The sequence below is a fragment of the Chiloscyllium plagiosum genome, unplaced genomic scaffold (assembly GCF_037043375.1).
Source record: "Chiloscyllium plagiosum isolate Xiang-an unplaced genomic scaffold, Cpla_swu_hap1 HiC_scaffold_4, whole genome shotgun sequence".
NCBI classification, from domain to species: Eukaryota; Metazoa; Chordata; class Chondrichthyes; order Orectolobiformes; family Hemiscylliidae; genus Chiloscyllium; species Chiloscyllium plagiosum.
Window position 1 is genome coordinate 6,268,980 of NW_028270142.1, and position 6,119 is coordinate 6,275,098.

The following is a 6,119-nucleotide window of genomic DNA, read 5'->3' on the forward strand; positions in this document are numbered from 1 at the left end:
AGACAGCTCTGAATAAATCAAGTCCCTGATGTGTCACACTCTCTGGAGGAATGAGTGTGGCCCTCAGCAGCACTTGGCATTTGGCAGCACAAGGTGTTCTCAGAGCTCGCATTCCCAACATTGGTCATTTAAAATATGCCACCTGCTTTTGCTGGCGTTATGTACTGCAGATCCTGTGCAATACATTGACCTTAATTAATCCTTTCCAAAGAAGCTGGTCAGTGTCCTGGTGTCACAGCCAGAACACTCTCCCTCATACTCATCTTGTACTATCCCCTCGACCTTACCAGGCATCCTATAGTAGAACATTAATGGTCTAGCATGCACATTAACATTCTTTGTCACAGTGCCGAGAGCAGCGTTTGTTACCAATTTGTCATGGCTCTGTGAAGGGTGATGATGGACTTTTGACTTGAAACACATGGAAGTATGAAATAGGAACAGAAGTAGACCATTCAACCTCTCAAACCTGCTCTGCTGCTCAATAAAATAATTACCAATCTGTTTGCTTCTTAATTCACGCTCACGTGGATCCCTGATAATCTTTGATTCCCTTGCCCCAATAGGGATCTACCCACCTCTGCATTAAAAATGTTCAATTTTCTCATTTCCAACACCTTCTGAGGCAGACAGCTCCAAAATTACCCAACCACCTGAGGTGAAAAATATGCTCCTCATCTCTGTCCTAAAAGGGATGACCCTTAATTTTAACCAGTGACCCCAGGTTCTGGAATGACGCAGAAGAGGAAAAGTCCTTCCCAAACCGTGTTTGTCAAGACTATTCAGAATTGTATACAATTCAATCAAGTTACCACCCTCTTTTCTCAATGTCAGTGGGAACAAGTTTGTTCTCATAAATCAACTCACTCATTCCAAAGATCAATCCTGTAAACCTCCTGTGAACCATTTCCAATGCATTCTTAAGTAATGAGATCAGAACAATCCAATCTCAGCATAACTGAAACATAACACTTAACACCTTAATTTTAGATTCAGTTCCTTTCACAATAAAGTATAACATTCAATTATACATCTTGATTACTCATTGTAACTTCATATTAACATTTAGTGACTCATGATAGAACACTTAAACCTCTCGAAGTTCCCCAGTCAGCATTCAGTTCAGTCACAACTTTCTGCCAACTTCACAAAATACCACCTTATACCATCAGGGCTGCCCAGTGGTGAGCACTACTGCCTCACAGTGCCAGGGACCTGGGTTTGATTCCAGCCTCAGGAGGAGTTTTCACTGCGCAGGTTTCTCCCTGTTACTCCAGTCCAAGGATGTGCAAGTTTAGATGGATTGGCTGTGCTGAATTGTCCACAGTGTCCAGGAATGAAAAGGTTCGGGTGGATTACCCACGATAAATGCAGGGTTACATGGATCGGGTGGGCCTGGGTAGGATGCTCTTCAGAGAATTGGTGCACACTCAATGGGCTGAATTGTGTCTTCCCACACTGTCAGGATTCTAGGATTCTACACTGTTATGGACTAGGCCAGACTACTCAAAACATTCTTAAGCAGGCAGCCCCAGACCATAACTTTGCAACTTGTTTCGGTCAGTGTACAGTGAAAATTACTCAGAGTAAGTTAGCGAGGTTGACTACTAGATTTTAAAACAGACAGAAATTTATTCACAAAATTACACAATAAAACACAAAGAACCGAATAAAGAACCCGTACAGAACTCAATCTATCCAGCTAGACTTAATTATACTGCTCTGAATACACCCAACAGCCCCAATAAGCAAACTCGCTTTAAAACCCAGTATAAATGGAACACATGCTTACAGGTTGAAGTCAAAGGGCAGAAAAGAGAGAGAGAGTTTCCACACAGCTCCCTGTTGAACGTCCCAGTTCAAGACTGAACTAAAACTGCTCAGCTAGAGAGCTGACCACTCCTCTCTCTTTATACAGGTCACTTCTAAAGCCCTGAAGTCTCATCCGTTTACATATAAACAAAAGGCCTCTCAAAATCCTTTTTGGATTGGAGTCCAGCCCAGTTATTGCCCCTCTAGAAAAAAAATCAAGGACAGAGTCTCCTTGAGCCAAAGAACAACTTTTAGGAAAGTAAGGGACTAGCTTTGTGACAATACCATCTGCCAGACCTTTCTCCACTCAACCTTCTATTGTCTTCTTCATAACATACTTTACTGCTCTGTATTCAGCCAATCAGCCAAGCCTTCATCCTCCACACTGTGAGTTTATATTGTCTGCAACAAATTATGGTGTGGCATCTTATTGAATACCTTCTGGGAATCGAAGTGTAGTGTGACTACAAGTTCCCCTTTATCCATGATACTTCTTCAATAAATTGGTAAAACACGATGTCCCATTGACAAAAGATACATTGCCTCTTCCTGATTACCTCGAGGGATTTTTTTGTCAAAAGTGCAGCTGTAATCTCTTTAATGCTCAACAAGTATGAGGTGGCTTCCTCCTGGTAAAGCATATTTCCCCTCCCTGATACATCACAATGCCTATCATTCAGTCTCCAGCTCTAAACTCTGAGTCAACCTTATTTGATCCTCAATCCCATTGCTGATGTGTTAGCTGTAGAACACAATTCAATCCAGGAGCACCCATCTGCTGCAGCCTTGACACATCACAGGTCCTGCTCTCTTTAAAGAGTTTTAACTAATTATTTAAGGATATTATTCATATGCTTTTTAAAAATATATTTTATTAACATTACCAACAATTCAACATAATGTGGAGGTGCCGGTGTTGCACAGATGTGGACAAAGTTAGAACTCACACGACACCAGGTTATAGTCCAATAGATTTAATTGAAATCACAAGCTTTCAGAGCACTGACCTTTCATCAGGTGAAGGAGTAGCGTTCCGAAAGCTTGTGATTTCAAATAAACCTGTGGGAGTATAACCTGGTGTCATGTGAGTTATAACAGTTTAACAGTTGTGTTAAAACTTAAGAGTAGAAAGGCATGAACTATTTACCAGACACTCAACAAACAGTTAGCTCATTTTTCTGCAGTAGAGCAAGTGCCAATTCTGTACAGCTGCTATAATCTAGCTCTGCTGAAGGGTCCTTCGCCTGTCCACTCCTTTAATGATGCCAACTGCCTATCTCAGGGTCCCTCAGTCACCCACTCCTCTCTGTATCCTCTTCTGATCTTCTGCTGAAAGACATAACTGAGAGTTTAATTATGAATAAACATTATGTGAGATTAGAAACAGAACACTGGAGAAACTCAGCAGGTCTGGTGACATTTGAAGCGAAAGAACTACCATTTCAAGTCCAAAATGGCTCTTTGTTGGAACATTAACACAAGACTGGAATCTCACACAGAACAGTTTCCATCCCTAAAGGAATGCTATCAGTAAAAGACCAGGGAATGGCGATGGAGGTATCCATCAGCAGTCAGATGTTGACTTTATACAGGCTGATCTTGAAAGAACACAAAGAGTTCACCAGCTACACTTATAGGACCTTTGCACTCCAGAGAGTCAAGGATGCTTTTCAAGAAATGTGACAAATCCTGAAATTATCCAGCAGCTAAAAGGAAAGGCTAATGCCAACATAGAAATTATTCACTGCAGGTGCTCATCGGCAATTTGTATAACACACAAAAACTCATCATTGAAATTCAGTGAAACTGACATCAGGAGCTAACAAATGTTTTAGAAAAGAAACTTCCTCTATTGCCTTCCACTCAACTATCTGAAGGGCTTTTGCCCGAAACGTCGATTTTGCCTGTCCTCGGATGCTGCCTGAATTGCTGTGCTCTTCCAGCACCACTGATCCAGTATCTGGAATTCATGGTATGCCAACCTTCAAAAAACTAAAGCTTCTTTCTCCTGCATAAGTGACAGATTGAAACATTTGTATAACAATGGTGTAGTTTCAATGTAATCCCCTCATGTAGCTGCTCCACTAATTTAGTTATATCGTCAGTGATCTCCAATATTTAATGATATTGGAGAATTGGTACAGGTCAGCTAGCCTATTAAATGTATACAGTATAGTTGTATAATTCTAATGCTTCGGGTTTTTTTCAAAGGTGCATCTAATGAACAGTGACAAGCTGATGGTTTAATTGAAACGAATTCTCTGCATAACCAAAATGAGAACTGAAGATAAACTCACTTATGGAATAAAATCGAAGTGCATCAAAAACAAAACAATGAAGTGAGGTTCTATGACGATCCAATCGTTTTATGCTATATTTTAACACAGTCCAGCATTTACTTTGTACTTAGATTAGATTAGATTAGCTACCGTGTGGAAACAGGCCCTTCGGCCCAACAAGTCCGCACACCGACCCTTCGAAGAGTAACCCACCCTGACCCATTTCCCTCTGACTAATGCACCTAACACTATGGGCAATTTAGCATGGCCAATTCACCTGACCTGCACATCTTTGGGCTGTGGAAGGAAACCGGAGCACCCGGAGGAAACCCCCGCAGACACAGGGAGAATGTGCAAATTCCACACAGACACAAAACCCTGTACTTATCCACTAACATCTATTGCCTAGACTTTTATTTTGCTGTATCAATTGGAACCATGTGGATCTCATTGACAGTGTGATCCTTTACTGGGGTTGTTAACCTGGACCAATCAGGGAGCCTTGGCTGGCAGATATAAACAAGAGGTACCCAGTACAGAGGGGAGAGGGCAGATCTGAAGACCTCCTCGTGAGTCTGCTCCTGGGCCTGGCCAAACTGGCCATTAACAGGTCCCGGCAGCGGGCTGTGGAGGGGGTCGTTAGGGCCAACTGCCTGCCCCTCTTCCGCGGTTACGTTAGGGCCCGGGTGTCCTTGGAGAAGGAGCACGTGGTCTCCACCAACACCCTGGAGTTGTTCAGGGAGAGGTGGGCGCTGCAGGGAGTGGAGTGCATTATTTCTCCCTCCAATTCTATTTTGATTTAATCCCTACCCTCCCCTTCACTGTTTGATCACACAGCATTGCCCTTCGATGTGAAGGGCACTGCTTGTCATTGGCCACTCGGGTGTTTCCATTCTTCCTGGTTGTGGAAACTGAATAAAGATTCGCGCACCTTGTGTCTTTCACTGTGTCTCACACCTGCACACACACAAAGAAAAAAAATAAACAGGAGTATCAGAATTTCTGCTCACTCTGAGAGCTGGAAAAAAACCCAGGAGTTTCCAAATCTCCTCAGTTCATGGATTGACTTTGAGCTGGCTGGCACATGTAAATAAAGGGTGTCTTGGTGATGGGATACCAGCCTCTGCGGGGTTATTTCACCAATCCTCCCTTGGACCAGGGCAGTTTAAGATTACATTTTACCATCACCTTGCCAAGGACAATTAAGGCAAGGCAATAACTGCTGGTCCAGTCAGTACTGTCCACATCCTGTTATTTGCACTCTCGGCGCCACAGGCTGGCCAAGCATTTATTACCTGAATCTAATTACCCAGAGAGCAATTAAGAGTCGTCACATTGCTGTGGGTCTGGAGTCTAATGTAGGCCAGACCAGGTAAGGATGGCAGATTCCTACCCTAAGGGACATTAGTGAAACAGGTGGACTTTTACAACACGATTATATTGTCACCATTTGTCTGTTTTTGTTTTAGTTCAAGTTTTTTAAAAAATTCAATTACCCCGACAATGATGGTAAGATTGAAGCCAATGTCCCCAGAACATTAGCCTGGGATTCTGCATTGGTGGTCCACTGACATCACCACGACTTGCTCAAAAAACATTTGAAGAAATTGTCTTCATTTGCAATAGAAATATAAAAGTGCATGCTGCGAAACATTCATTTTTTTTGTACAAGGTGTACACTGGCTCCAGATTTATTCATACAAAAGTGACCATAGCAGAGAATGAAATCAAAGAGCTGATCTTCTGGCTGGTAGCACTATAGTTCCCTTTGTCTCAGTCAGATTCACTGTGTACCAGCTGCTTTTTCAAATGCTGCTCTAGCCAGGTGCTTTCCAAAGCAATACAATAAGCTCATTATACCAGCTGCATCCTACTAATGAAAATAATGAATTTGAACAAAAAAAAGCACAGAACTGTCAGACATGACACATATTGTGATAGTTTCTATTACAAATGTAACCTGGTTGCAGTTTAAACTAATTTTCTAACCCGAAAGTTAAAAGCTCAGTTATATTGTAGTTTTCCCAA

At 42.2% G+C, this 6,119-nt stretch overlaps 1 pseudogene; it reads left to right on the plus strand.

Annotated features, from left to right (window-relative positions):
- The first annotated feature begins 3,363 nt into the window (after positions 1-3,363).
- LOC148150074 (LYR motif-containing protein 4 pseudogene) lies at positions 3,364-3,616 on the plus strand (annotated as a pseudogene).
- Positions 3,617-6,119: the final 2,503 nt, after the last annotated feature.